The 15,856-nt window shown below is 44.2% G+C and overlaps 1 protein-coding gene across 1 annotated transcript in view; it reads right to left on the reverse strand.

The window, feature by feature from the left end:
- LOC114686666 (SAGA-associated factor 29-like) overlaps positions 1 to 13,709 on the reverse strand; it is a 28,131-nt gene extending 14,422 nt beyond the window's left edge. Inside the window, 1 exon segment of the mRNA XM_028861304.2 lies at positions 13,519 to 13,709. The gene's annotated coding sequence lies outside the window, so the exon portion shown is untranslated.
- Positions 13,710 to 15,856: the final 2,147 nt, after the last annotated feature.

Consider the following 15,856-nt stretch of genomic DNA (forward strand, 5'->3'; position numbering starts at 1 on the left):
TAGCTGTTAAGTCTCTGTCATTAATTGATATTGAGGCCATTTGGATTATACTTCCTGCTCTAACTTATCCTTCTCAGATGTGATGATGCTGATGACTAACTGTGGCTTTATCAGTTTAACAGATGCAAGCAAACCAGTTCCTCCTCCCAAGGCTACAGTTTCTTGGTCAGTCCATGTTGTGGTTTGAAAGAAAATGACCCCCAAAGGGAGTGGCACTATTAGGAGGTGTGGCCTTGTTGGAGTAAGTGTGGTTTTGTTGGAGGAAGGGTGTCACTGTGGAGGCAGGCTTTGAGGACTCCACTCATATGCTCAAGTCATGCCCATGAGACAGTTTACTTCCTGTTGCCTTTGGATCAAGATACAGAATTCTCCAGCACCATGTCTGCCTACATGCCACCACACTCACAGCCCCCGTTGCTCCCACCATGATGATAATGGACTAAACCTCTGAAACTGTAAGCCGTCACCCCAATTAAATGTTTTCCTAAAGGGTTGCCATTTTCCTAAGGGTTGCCATTGCCATGGTCATGGTGTCTCTTCACAGTAACAGAAACCCTAACTAAGACAGTTGAGTTCAGTTCATATCAGTAAAAATCAGGCCTCCCTTTTCTAGAGCTGCTAGGTCCCCTGCTAAGAAAGGCAGACAGTTTACCTTGCTTCACACTAAAAGAGAGAAACTCACAAAACAGGTTTCAGTGTAAACTTTTATTATTCCTTTATTTAATGAACTTGCTTTATTTACAATGCTCTCAATAATCCACCACCTGTGTTTCATAGTATTTGATTAGATGGGAAAAAAAGGTGTGAAATTTATGTAAGTTGTGAGAATCTGAGAAAGTAAATGAGAGTTGTAAAGGTCTAAGGATGTGAACGTTTAAGTTCTGAGGGTATAAGAAAGTGACGTAAAGCATGTAAATGCAAGCTATAAAGGTCTGAGGAACTGATTTAAGGTATGTGAAAATGAGAAAGGTCAGATTTCTTCTCCTCTTTGCTACTGTTATGCTAAGATTTCTAAAGTTCAGAGTTTTAATATTAATCAGTGGAGTTCTGATAGGCTATTTATCCAGCCCTGGTAAAGCAATGACTGTTACCAAGTCACAAGCTCAAAACTGTAAATGTCCTTGGTTGTCTTCTAAGTAGAGATTTAAAAGTGCTTCCCATTATGCTGAAAACATCTCTGTCCAATCTACACATCCAGCCCTCTGGAGAGAGGAAAGAGTGTTCTCGCTTTAAACCCAAAACCACAGCTTTTGCTATGACTCAACTCTTTACAAACACAACGAGGATCTCAGTACAGATTACCAACAGTGGTAATGCTAATACATCAAAAACTTGTACCCCTTTTTGTAAACATTAAAAAAAAAGCTCATGTAAACTTCAGTGAGCTATGACTTGTACCTACCTGTCACAGGTCAAATGGACTCCAGGTGAGTACTCCTGTCAACCAACAGCCTAAGCCTCCCTGCCTACTGCCTATTCCTAAGGGTGGGATATCTATCTCTTCCCTCACCCTACACACACCCAATGCCTGCCTTGGGACTACTTCCACATCCCCAACTACCAGGACTATGGGCCTGAAAGTTTCAAAAGCACACCTGAGATAAAACACTTTCCCCTACACTTAACTTCTGTCCCTACTCTGTATCTGTCCCATCTGTTTCCATCACCTGGAAAGTACAAACTGTTCCCAGACTGCCTGCAATGCTCCAGCTGTCCAAGCGTTCATTCAGAACCTGCATCCCAGACTGCTCCAAAGGGGCCTGCACTTCACTAGCCCCAGGTGGTCCCTCAGGACCTGGGCAGTGATGGAAACAGATGTGACCCCAGCATGCACTTCTCTCTCCCTTCTGGGCCTTGACCAGCACTCCAACCTCCCTGGGCCCCTACTACCACACCCCAATTTCAGCTAAGAATCAGGTACACAGAGATTATGTCACCTTTTATTATCAACAAAAAGGCTGCAAGGTTAGGTCCCAAAGAAACTAAGGACAAATGGCTAACTGTGTTGCCTATTAGCACACAAAGTGTCTGCCTGGACTCCAGGCTCACTCAGCACCTGTGGCTTCTCAGCACTTCTCACTTTGGCCCTCCTTAAACCTCTCTAGCCCAGGGGACTTCTCTTCCCTCTCCCAGCTTCTTGTACCTATATAACCATGCCATTTTGGTCACGTGCTCTTTTGGTTCTCTCTTAATCCTCTTGGCCCTCTCCCCCCACCACCCACCCATCTCCTCTCATGATCTAGTTCAATGTGGATTCTTCCGGATGACCCTGGCGTATTCTCTCTCCTATCTACACTACAATTCTTCTCCTCAGCACTACACTGGAGTGCCATGTCCTCATTTCCATTCACAGCTGTCTCTCCAGTCCTGTCCTTCACAGAACACAGCTTGGTGCAAAGGCTCAGGCCAGCCCCATTCCAGAGCTGCTGCTGTCCTTAGCAATCATCCCATGATCATGGCACCTCCAAATAAGCTGGTGTCTCTACTACAACTGGGTGGCACCGCACCAATAGCCTCTCCGGGGCTCTCTTCAGGGCCCCTGCCACACGGTGCCAAGCCTCAGCCGCCCTCCAAGACCCCTTCCATCCCAGAGTTTCCACTGCAGCTGAGGCTGCACTTAACCAATGGCTTCTCACAATGCCAGGCCTCGGCTGCTCTCCAGGATCCCTTCAAATCCTGAAGCTCTCATGCCACCACAACCAGTGATGCAGGGAGGTTCTTACATAGTATCAAGTTCGGTTGCCAGCTGGAGATGCAGCCTTGGCTCTCTCTGGATCACAGTTTCTGAAGCTGGTCTCTTATCAACCACTGCTTATTTCTCAACTCCAGCTAACCAGCACTGATTGTCCCACTTTAGTGGATTGGTCTCTGATTCTTCAGCTCCAGCTGACACCGTAGATTCTTAATTCAAATATATTATACAAACTGTCCAGAAAGGCTTTGAGGGACTCTCAAACTTTACAAGCCAGGCCTCCATCATTGGCATCTCTCCAGAATGCCTTATCTCCCAAGCTCCACAGAACAAACAGCCCATGAAGCAATAAGCACCCAACTGCTTTTCCAGCCCCAAAGTTCCTAAGTCCATAATTCTCCTGAAAACATATATGTAGGTCTGTCACAGCAATATTCCACTCCTAATACCAATCTCTCTTAGTTAGGGTTCCTTTTATTTTTTTCTTTTTATTTATTTGTTTATTCATATATTTTATGTATACGAGTGCTCTACCTGCATGTAAGCCTGCATACCAGAAGAGGGCATCAGATGGCACCATGTGGTTGCTGGGAATTGCACTCAGGACCTCTGGGAGAGCAGCAGGTTCTCTTAACTGCCTTGCCCTTTCTCCAGCCCCATTAGTTAGAGTTTCAATTGCTAGGATTAAAAACACCCTCATCAAAAACAACTAAGGGGCCAGGCGGTGGTAATGCACACTTTTAATCACAGCACTCGGAGGTAGAGGCAGGTGGAGCTCTGGTCTACAAAGTGAGTTCTAAGACAGGCTCCAAGGCTACACAGAGAAACCCTGTCTCAAAATAAGAAAAAAGAAAGAGGAAGAAAAACAAAAACAAAGAAACAACTTAGGGAGCTGGGCGGCGGTGGTGGCACACACCTTTAATCCCAGCACTAGGGAGGCAGAGGCAGGCGGATCTCTGTGAGTTCGAGACTAGCCTGGTCTCCAAAGCGAGTTCCAGGAAAAGTGCAAAGCTACACAAAGAAACTCTGACTCGAAGAAAAAAAAAAAAAAAGCAGTCACAACAGATTTATTTTATTTTGTATTATTATTATTATTATTATTATTTTGAGACAAAGTCTTCTCATGTAGCTTCACTCTCATGATCCTTCTGCCTTAAGCTCCAGGGTTCTAAGATTACAGGCATGTATACCATGTCTGGCTGTTTGTTTCCATTTATAAGAAATATCCAGAATATGCAAATCTGAGTAGGGAATGAATAGTGAGAACAGAAAGAGACTATTAAAAGGGTACATGGCTTTTTCTGTTGGGTGAGAAATTGTGCTAAAAAGATGCATAGTCACTGGGTGTTGGTCGCCCACGCCTTTAATCCCAGCACTCGGTAGGCAAAGGCAGGAGGATCTCTTTGAGTTCCAGGCAAACCTGGGCTACAGAGTGAGTTCCAGGAAAGTTGCCAAAGCTACACAGAGAAACTCTGTCTTGAAAAACCATTAAAAAAAAGTATAACCCAATATACAAATAACACTGACCTGGGTGTATAATGCCAATCACCCTAGTCCTGGGCAAACACTCATCTACTCTGTTTTCTTTGGTTTTTAAGATTTGCCTACATTACACTTAATTTCTTCCTACTGCTGAATAATATTCCATTATTTTGATATACAACATTCCATCAATTTGTCAACTGATGGATATTTGATTTGTGCTAACTTTTTGGCTACTGTAAATAATGTACCTATGAAAATTCATGATAAAAATTACAGTTTTGCTATTGGCATGGTAAAAACAGACCTTAGCATTAAAAGGAATGTTAGGGTTAAAAAGTGAGGCTAGAAGCACTGAGGAAGCCAAATTAAAAAGTTTACTACAGGGTAGGAAATGGCAAACTGATCAGGTAAGAGCAAGAAGAGAGTGCTCTTGGCTGCTGGGCCACCTCTCCATACTCTGAAACTGATTGCATATTTAAATATTTTGAATTAAGTGGAATATGTTAGTAAAATAAAGTTCACCACATTTACTTTCAGAAAAAAAAAAAAAAAGAACAAGTATTTTTAACTGCTGAGCCACCTCTCCAGCCTCTAAACAGTATTTTCAGCACCACAGGATTATTTATTTTCACATGAAGAAGAATTATGTGCCAGAAAAGAAAAGCTAGGTGTAGGGGCAAATACCTTCAATCCCAGGACGTGGGAGGCAGAGGCAGGCAGATTTCTGTGAGTTCTCACACTGGTCTATAGACTGTGTTACAGGACAGCCAGAGCTACATAGTGGACCCTGTATCAAAAAAAAAAAAAAGTATAAAGAGCCATGATGGCATGCCTGTAATCCCAACATATTGGAGACAGGGGCAGGAGTAACTTGAATTCAAGGTTAGCTGGGGCTATTAAATAGTGAGACTCTCCAAATCTGATTATCCTCAAAACTGAAATGTCAAAAAGTACAAAAGGTCTAGTTATGGGGCTGGAGAGATGCTCAGCAGTTAAGAGCATTTGCTGCTTTTGCAGAGGACCTGGGTTCAGTTCCAGTCCCCACAAGAGGGCTCACAGCTGTAACACCAGTTCCAAGAAATCAGACATCCTCTTCTGGCCTCTGAGGGGCCCAGACATGCACATGATGCACATACATACATGAAGGTAAAATACTTATAAGTAAATCTTGAGAGAGATAAAAGTCTAGTAATGCTAGGCATGGTGGCATGTTCCTTTAATTCCAGAACTCTGGAGGAAGAGGAAGGCAGGTTTCTGTATCCAGCCTGGTCTACAAAGCAAGTTCAAGGTCACTCTCAAGAGTGTAGGTTCTGAAAATGGTTGATAAGACTCTGGTTCAAAAAAAAAAAAAAAAAAGAAAGAAATCTTGCATTATTTAGGAACAATCAACATCCAGGCTTTGCTAAAGCCTTAGGAACGAGTGGGAAAGAGGCTACCTGCTGAGTGAGAAAACCAGAGAGAGGATAAGGCCCCACTGAGCTACCAAAGAGAAGGTTCAGGGTGGACAGGTGAGCAGGGGGAAGACCCTGGGAAAGCATGGTTCTCTGCTGCTCAAAGTGAGAAGTTAGGGCAGTAACTCAGGAACACCAGTAAATCACATTCCAGCTCTTCCTCTAAACTCAAGTTTTGTTGCAAACTCAGCATTTTCCATAGGAAAGGACATCATGGAAGAAACATTTTGTCTCCTGTAAGCTGCTACTTGACCAGCCTGTCACTATGGTTACACAGAAGCCATCACCAGCATGCCCATGGTCAATGTAGCAATTGAAAAGAACACAGAGCTGCCAGGTGGTGGCAGCAGGTGCCTTTAACCCAGCATCTGGGAGTCAGAGGCAGGCAGATCTCTGTGAGCCTGAGGTCAGCCTGGTCTACAAAGTTACAGGAAGGCCAGGGCTACACAGAGAAACCCTGTTTTGAAGGGGGAAAAAAAAAAAAAGGACACATGGGTCCTGCTGGACAGTGAACACAGCTTAGCCTACCCAAGGCCTGGGGTTTGAGTCCCAGATAAAATATAATGGCTAATTTTATGTGTCAAGCTGGCTGTCCTATAGTTACTAAAACATTATTTTTGGGAATTTGTGAGGATGTTTCCAGAAATGCTTATCATCCAAACTGCAGTTCTCAGGCTTTTGGGTTTAGACTGGACCTACTTTGGCTTTCTTGGGCCTGCAGCTTGTAGATGGTAGCCCATCAGACTTCTCAGCTCCATTCCCCGTGACCCAACCCATGCTAACACTCTCTCTCATGTACCTCTGTGCTGCATCCTACTGGTTCTCGTTCTCCAGAAAACCTAACAGGGAGAGAACTGCTGTTCCTTACTAAGCACTACCACATGCCAACTGCTTTTGTTCAGGTCATTTTCCTAATAACCCCACAAAGGATTGCTCATTTAGTACTTGTGGGAAACTGAATCTAGAGAAATAAATTACCAAGGCCCACAAGCAGTAAGTGGTAAAGATGGGGTTCAAATTCAGATTTTTGTGACTACAACCTAAGCCTGAACGTTCAAGCAACCCTTAAGATCATCCACATCCACTCATAATGGTGGTAGTTCACCAAACTACCTTCTGTTTGGTTGGGACCTCCAGCTCCCTCCTGCACGATCCAGAAAGATCCATTCCTGTCTCTCCAAGCCCCGCCCACTCAGAGTCTCTGAACAAAGGGAAGGCACCAAAAAGCCCAGTTCTGCATTTTTGGAGGCTACAGCAGCTCCTCCACTGAAGTTGCCAGCTGCCCAAGACCCCCCACCTAAAGCACTCAGTTTTTGATCATACTTGGGCACAAACCCAGCTTATGATGGACACATCAGCACCCCTCACCTACAGGTTATATAACTTTCCTACTTTAATTTGGGCGGGTGACTTCTCCTGGCTGGATCTTTGGGACTGGAGAACTCACCCTGGAGCTGCTCTGCTCAAATAAACCTGTTCTTTTTTTTTTTTTTTTTTTTTTTTTTTTTTTTTCAATTTGGCTTGATCTGGTTTACCAAGTTAGGGCAGAAATCTATTATCTTCTACTTGATAGACTGTGGCCACAAATTTTATCGATACCAATTTGGTACTTTTTTTTTTTTTTTTCCTTTTTTTGGTTTTTCGAGACAGGGTTTCTCTGTGCAGCTTTGCGCCTTTCCTGGAGCTCACTTGGTAGCCCAGGCTGGCCTCGAACTCACAGAGATCCGCCTGGCTCTGCCTCCCGAGTGCTGGGATTAAAGGCGTGCGCCACCAACGCCCGGCTCCTTTTTTTTTTTTTCAAGACAGGGTTTCTCTGTGTAGCTTTGCGCCTTTCCTGGAACTCACTCTGGAGCCCAGGCTGGCCTCAAACTCACAGAGATCCGCCTGCCTATGCCTCCCGAGTGCTGGGATTTAAAGGTGTGTGCCACCACCGCCCGGCCCTATTTGGTATTTTTTTTAACACAGATGATCCAATTTAAAAACCTTTGTAAGAATCTTAGCCGGGCAGTGGTGGCACATGCCTTTAATCCCAGCACTCAGGAGGCAGAGCCAGGTGGATTTCTGTGAATTCGAGGCCAGCCTGGTCTACAGAGTGAGTTCCAGGAAAGGCGCAAAGCTACACAGAGAAACCTTGTCTTGAAAAAAACCAAAAAAAAAAAAAAAAAAAAACTTTGTAAGAATTTTAATACACACACATTTAGAAATGGGAGGGGGTGTCTCTGTTCCCACTTCTAGCTTCAGAAAGTTGGTACTAAAACTATAGATTCTTTTGACCTTTCCTACTGGCCCCACACTATCCTAGAACAACCATAATGAATCTAGGCACTCTGCACCAAACAAGCACACACTTTCCTCTATTCTCTCTGCCTCAAGTACCTCTGAAGTACCCTTCTTTTCTTCTTTTTAGGTCACTCTAATTTATTCAACTTTCAGGATTTAATTACAGTTGTTAAAATAAACTTTTAGTAGGGCAGTGGTGGTGAATGCCTTTAATCCTAGTGCTCAGGAGGCAGAGGCAGGTGGATCTGAGTTCAAGCCTGGCCTGGTCTACAGAGTAAGTTCTGGGACAACCAGTGCTACACAGAGAAAAACCTGTTTTGAAAGACCAAAAACAAACAACAACAAAAAAGAACTTCTAAAAGTAGAGCCTATCAATTACTTTCGCACCAAGAACATGTTTATATAAGAAAGTAGGGGAAGAACAACCCTGCTCACAGACAGACACAGGCTCCTCCACTTAACACAAAGCCAATCAAAATTGGAAAATTCCTAACGCCTGCATATGAACTTTATTCTTGTTATGTTTTTATTGCTGTTGTTTTGAAACTGGAGTCTTGGTATGCAACTCTGATTGTCCAGAAACTTGCTATGTAGAGCTGGCTAGCCTGGAACTCCCAGAGATTCACCTGCCTCTGCCTCCCCAGTGCTGGGTTTGAAGGTGTGTGACATCATGCCCTGTGGAGGCCCAAACTACTCAGGGTCCGAGAATCTGACCTTGCTTTACCCAGCAGGGCTGCATAAGGGGATAATTTGGCCATGGGCATGGTTAACAGGTGTTTGGAAGGGTCTACACTTGGCTAGGCTGTGTGCTTTGATCTAGCAAGAGGGAGGTCTTTTGCTCTGATCCTTGGCATTGTTATAAAAAGCCTTTTTGAATAGATGGAAAAGGCTGTTGGGTTTTGAACCAGGTTCTCCCGAAGCTATCCTGTGTTTCTGTCTTTCTCCCCTTTGCTATCTTTCTATCTAATATTTTCTTATCCCACTCTCCTCCTCATTGGATCCCTGGGAAAGGTGGGAGCTGGCCTCCCACAATGGCCAGCTTATTTTCTTGCTTTTGAGGTAGGGTCTCCCTGTAGTCCAGGTTGGCACTGAACTCCCATTTCTCCAGCCTCGGCCTTCAGAGTAAACTTCTGTTATTGTACTTGGCATTCGTGCATATGATGAGCTGTCTCACTGACAGCTCTGAATACAGGTGCTGCTTTCTCTAGTCACCTTCCTGATCTGCACAGGCCTTAGCACACAGTGCTTTCAATCAGATTGCTGAATAGAGAGAGCTGAGTCCTGAACACCCCTTGGAGCAGTCTTCCAGCTTAGATCACTGCAACAGTTTTTAATCTAAGCTATTCAAGTTCTCCTGTCTCCAGAAAAAGCTGGTAAACACCAACATCTTCCAAGAGAGATTTATCTATTTCCCACATATGTAGAAGAGGTGTTGCCCATTCATAATTCCACTCAGTAGTATTTGCTAATTATCTAAGACATGAAGGATGTGCAGTAGTGAAAGAAAAACATTGCAGAATGGACATTAAACAAATATAGTCACATGCCAAACAATGCCAACACCCAACAACAGACCAAACACACGACAGTGGTCCCATAAGATTATAGTCCAGATTTTTATATTCAGCTCTAGCATTATATCTCCTCTTGAATGTCTAATATTCATATAAATCTTACTACAATATTATAATACTTATTATAATTGCCAGGCGTGGTGGCACTTGCCTTTAACCCCAGCACTCACGAGGCAGAGACACAGGCGGATCTCTGTGAGTTCGAGGCCAGCCTGGTCTACAAAGTGAGATCCAGGACAGCCAAGGCTGTTACACATAGAAACTCTGTTTCAAAAAACAAAACAAAGATTATAATGCTCAAAAAATATTATAAGCTCAAAACTTCCATCACCTCATTACTTCTATTAAATATTTTATTTATTGCGTGTAGGAACACATGTTCCACAGGCTTACTGATTTTCTTCCTACCACGTGGGTCACACTCAGGCTGTCAGACTTAGTGACAAGTGTCTTTACTCTCTGAGGCATTTCCCTGGCCCTCACCTAGTATTTTTATTGAACCTTTTCTGTGTAGACACAAATACTTTTCATTTTATGAAGACTACCTATAGTATTTGTTATAGTAATATGCTGTATATGGGTATAGCCCAAGAATAACAGGTATGTAGTAGGCTACACAATCTAGGATATATAAGAACATTCATATGACAAAATCACCTAACAGAGCATTTCTTAGATTGCATTCCCATCATTATGTGATGCATATGTTCCATATACTTATTATTAGGGTGAAATAAGCACTAAAAAAGATAAAGACATGTGATGATTAGTTTGAACTTGACATCTAAATCACTTGGGAAAAGATTCTCAATGTCTAGATCAAGTTGGCCTGTGAGAGATTATCTTGATTATGCTAACTGGGATGGGAAAACCACCCATCCTTGATGGCATGATTGCCTGGGTTTAGGTCCTGGACTGTGTAAGTGTAGAGAGGGGACTGAACACAAGCGGACATTCGTGCATTCATCTCTTTCCGCTCCTGACTGCAGTTGTGACCCGCTGCTTCATTCCTGCCTTGGCCTCCCCACAGTGATGGACTATAACCCAGAATGGCCAGCCGCACAAACCTTTCTCTTCCAGTTGCCTTTTTGTCAGGGTGTTTATCACAGCAGCAGAAAGGAAACCAGTACAATATATAAATGGATAAATCAGAATACAAAAGGACAATACGCAATTCGGCACTGAGGCTCAAGAATAATCCTGTTCTAACACTGATGAAGAAGAGTGGGGGATCCCCACAAATAACTCTCAAGTTCCTAGCCTGAGTGTCTGGAGGATGGGAACACTAGTGAAAGTATGAGCATGTGAGGAGAAAACCAAAGATTTCAGTTTGGCTCACATCTGAAATGTCTATTAGACATATACTAGAGCTGAATCTAAAAATCTGCAGCACTCACAGGACCAAGACAGGAGGATCACCATGAGTTCAAAGTCAGTCTGGGCTACAGAGTAAAACCCTATCGCAAAATAATAATAATAATAATAATGAGCTAAAGCAATGGCTCAGTGATCAAGAGCACTGGCTATTCTTCCAGAGGACCCAGGTTCAATTCCTAGCACCCATATGGTGGCTAATAACCATTTGTTCCAGTTTCAGGAAATCTGATAACCTCTATGGTCTCTGCATGTGGTGTATAAACATCAGACAAAATATTCATATTCACAAAATAAAAATAAATAATCTTTAAGAAACAAAATGTTGCTGGGCATAGAAGCCCATGCCTTCAATCCCAGCACTGAGGAGGCAGAGGCAGGCGGATCTTGAGTTACAGGTCAGCCTGATCTACAGAGTGACTTCAAGGACAGGTACAGCTACATGGGGAGACCAGTCGCAAAAAAAAAAAAAATTTAAAGTTGCAAAATATTTTTAAATTAATAATAAAAATACACAAATAAACCTAAATAAAAATAAAAACAGAGCCGGGCAGTGGTGGCACACGCCTTTAATCCCAGCACTCGGGAGGCAGAGCCAGGAGGATCTCTGTGAGTTCAAGGCCAGTCTGGGCTACCAAGTGAGCTCCAGGAAAGGCACAAAGCTACGCAAAGAAACCCTGTCTCGAAAAACCAAAATAAATAAATAAATAAAAAATAAAAAATAAAAACAAATCTTGAGTTGAAGGTAGAATTGTTGGAGATGTGACAGCCAGCACTAACCTGATGGCATTATATTATGGCCTGCTCTATCCCGATCAATTAGTGACACTTCCCCCAGAGTGCTCAGATCTGTGTAATAATCTATACATAACTCTCCTGTGAGAGCCAAAGAAACCTAATATGGTACCAGGCATCCCTTAGGGGCCCTTTACCTTTGCCCAGCCATGCCTGTGATATCCTAGTGGCCTGCAGGTGAGATAAGAATAAGATAGTGGTGTTCCTGCTTTCTGCTTTTGTAAACTTGTTTATGCTGTGGACTGAGATGAAGTGGTCTTTTTATTACTATACAATGAGAGAGAGAAACAATTGAGGGTTGTAAATTTTCTTTAGAAACCCTTCCTTTAGCCCCTTCAGCAGGCATGCTGTTTGGTTCTAAGGTTGCTGTCCTTCTGCTAATAGTAAGAATAAACTCGGGGTTGGGGATTTAGCTCAGTGGTAGGGCGCTTGCCTAGCAAATGCAAGGCCCTGGGTTCGGTCCTCAGCTCTGAAAAAAAAAAAAAAAAAAAAAAGAATAAACTCATTTAATCTAAATTTGAATTGAGCCGTAAGTCCCAGTGGATTCAAATGCCACAACAGAATACTGAGCTAAAAATATAAATGTGAGGGGCCAGTGAGAAAGCCCAGCAGAGGTAAGTGCCTACACCAAGCCTGATGACCTGAGTTCAATCCTAGAAGCCCACAACGGAGAAAACCAACTCCTGAAAGCTGTCCTTGGACCTCTACACAAGTGCCATGGCATGAACACGACCGCCTTCACACACACACACACACACACACAACTTTTAAAAGGTAGGTAGAAGCAGGCGGATCTCTCTGAGTTCAAGGCCAGCCTGGTCTACATAGTAAGTCCCAGGACAGCCAGGGCTGTTATATAGAGAAACCCTATATGGAAAAACAAGCAAAAAACAACAACAAAGAGAGAAATGAGTTAGCACCAATATAAATGTTATTTATATTGAAAGTGTTCCAGGAAGTGAGAAGAAAGGAAGGCAAGATGTTTATGTATTTCGATGGTACAACCATTAAAGATAAAGAAATGGGCCGGGCGGTGGTGGCACACGCCTTTAATCCCAGCACTTGGGAGGCAGAGGCAGGCGGATCTCTGTGAGTTCAAGGCCAGCCTGGGCTACCAAGTGAGTTCCAGGAAAGGCGCAAAGCTACACAGAGAAACCCTGTCTCGAAAAACAAAAACAAAAACAAAAAACAACAACAAAAAAAAAGATAAAGAAATGGAGCAAGAGTTTTAGGTGATGAAAGAGGATGTTACAAGCCTTCATCGCTTAACTTGGCAACTCGGAAGTCAAGGAGGCTTTGGTGGAGCTGTTTCTCTGGAATGACACGAGACAGGGCTTCCCTGGAGAGAGCTGAGTAGAGAATGGTGGGGGAAGATGCTAAGGAGTAGAAGCCGACGCCCTAGGCTGCCGTGTAAACTGACAGATGAGTGGGCTGGAGGGTGGATGAAGTTATACTGTTGTGTCAATGGACACCTCTGGGGAATGAGTCTGTAAGCTCAGCACTCGGGGCTGGGGCAGGGACTGCAGCGAGCTCAAGGCCAGGCGGAGCGAGACCGTCTCAAAATCCAATAAGCTTTTGAGCAAGTAGGAAAAAGCGCAGGTGTCCGGGGCCCAAGCTCAGGCCGAGTACCTGCCCAGGTGCCCGCCCCGAGCTAAGCCAGCGCCAGCCGCTTCCCACCGCGCCGGGGACGTAGGGCGCACGCGCAGACCCAGGGGCGCAGGCACCCGCAGCCCCGCCCCCTTCCCCGTCCAGGGCGCTTGCGCGTCTCCTCCGAAGCCGCCTTAGCGAGCCGGGCGCCGGGCAGGAACGCTGGCCCTTCGTTCCCGCGCTGCTTGGAAGTACCTTGCCATGGTCCCGTCCCACCTACCGAGTCTGGGGCGAAACAGCACGTCGCGCTGGTAACTCAGGTGGTGGGAACAGGAGAGTCGCTGGAACGCTTCCTCACAGGGTGGTACAGCGCTGGTGTTCGAAGGTTCGCGGCACGTCAAGAACCACACACGCTGTTTCTCTTATGAGCGCGGTCGAGCGCGGAGGACTCCTTTGCGCATGCCCGATTCTTCTCTGTGACGTGCTGCATTGCACCCTGGGAAATGTAGTTTTTACTTTGACACCTGTGCCCTAATCTATTTAACCATGACTTAATCGATCAGAGTGCTTGTTTGTTTTCTGCGGCTTTGCATACTCCCGCGAAAACTTTCATAGAAATCAAGTGAACCGAAAGGCATATATGGAGCCTTGCCTAGCATGTGGGAGGTAATGGGACCGCATCCTCAGCACCAGAAAAAAAAAAACAACAACATCGGATTGTTGAGGAGAGGGAAAGAAGCCCTCCAGGAGGCATATGAGAACTCCGAACTTTAAGCTACATTTTGTTGGGAATCTAAAATTAAAATATGGTTTTTCGAGACAGGGTTTCTCTGTGTAGCTTTGCACCTTTCCTGGAACTCGCTTTGTCGACCAGGCTGGCCTTGAACTCACAGAGATCCGCCTGCCTCTGCCTCCCTAGTGCTGGGATTAAAGGCGTGCGCCACCACCGCCCGGCCCCAAAAATATTTTTAAATTATAAATAAGCAGTTTTGAGCTCAGAAGTAACATTTTTAGAGAATCTTCCCAAGAAATAAAAGATGTAGACATGCAAACGTTAAGCTATAAACATATTCCTTGGAAGCCTACCTTGTGGCCTTAGCCTGGTCCTTGTTTCAATCCTCAGGACTGCACCCACTCCCAAGTATCTGTACTAGTATTTCATACATAACCCCTAAAGGGTCAAGATGGTTCGGTGGTTAGGAGCACTTGCTGCTCAGTCACGAGGACCAGAATTAGGATTCCAGCACCCACTTCAGGTGGCTCACAACTGCCTGTAACTCCAGTTCCAAGGATCTGATGCCCTCTTCTGACCTCCAAGAACACACACACACACACACACACACACACACACACACACACACACACAGGAAATAAATCTGGTTTTTTGTTTGGTTGGTTTGGTTTGGGTTGTTTTTGTTTTGTTTTGTTTTTGGCAATGTTTCTCTTTATCGCCCTGGCTGTCCTGGAACTCCCTCTGTAGACCAGCCTGCCTCTGTCTCCTAAGTGCTGGGATTAAAGGTGTGTGCCACCAGCACCCAGTGAAAATAAGTCTTGTTTATTTTGTTGCTTGACAAAATTCCAGCATTTTGATATTGGAAATCATAACTTTTCAGCACCTTCTTGCTTTCTATGATTTTTTTTTAAATGTTCATTGTTGTTTTGCCTGCATGTATGTCTGTGTGAGGGTGTCAGATCCCCTGGAACTGGAGTTACAGACAGTTGTGAGCTGCCATGTGGGTGCTGGAAATTGAACCTAGATCCGCCTGCCTCTGCCTCCCAAGTGCTGGGATTAAAGGCGTGTGCCACCACCGCCCAGCTGAAAATAAGTCTTTTAAAGTCGATAATTACATACTGTTATTATCTGATAGAATTTCAGATTCTATAAGGTCAAGATCATAAGTTTCATTCATTTAGGCATCCCTAGCATGCAGCACTGTGCCCAGCACACAGTAAGCTATCAGATATTATTCTATTTTTTTAATTTTTATTCATTTTTTATTTTATGTGCATTGGTGTTTGCCTGTGTATTTTTGTGTGAGGGTGTCAGATCTTGGACTTACAGACAATTGTGAGCTGCCATGCGGGTGCTGGGAATTGAACCTGAGTCCTCTGGAAGAACAGCCAGTGCTCTTAACCACTGAGCCATCTCTCCAGCCCCATCAGATATTTTTCTATTAGGGAACATTAAATTTCAACACTGGAACTATTTCAGTCCCCAGACTAACAAAGAAAATTAAGAAAAATGATGAGGCTACGTGTGGTGACCCACAGAGGTTTCCTAGTGAGAACTTACACAGGGTCAGAGAATCTGGGCTTGCTTTATCCAGCAGGGCTGCATAAGGGCATGATTTGACCATGGGCATGGTTACCAGATGTTTTGAAGGGTCTACACTTGGCTGCATGGTGTGCTTTGATCTTGCAAGGTGGGAGGGTCTTTTGCCACTCCCCTTGGCATTTGTATAAAAAGTGCCCCCATTTATTTTCAATTTAGAAGAGGAAACGGTTTAATTCATTTTATACTTCCAGGTCATGGGCCACTATTGAAGGAAATCAGGGCAGGAACTGAAGCAGAAACCGTCGACGATCTTTGCTTGCTTACAGGCTTTGTTCTCTGTCTC

The sequence above is a fragment of the Peromyscus leucopus genome, chromosome 1, assembly GCF_004664715.2.
Source record: "Peromyscus leucopus breed LL Stock chromosome 1, UCI_PerLeu_2.1, whole genome shotgun sequence".
NCBI classification, from domain to species: Eukaryota; Metazoa; Chordata; class Mammalia; order Rodentia; family Cricetidae; genus Peromyscus; species Peromyscus leucopus.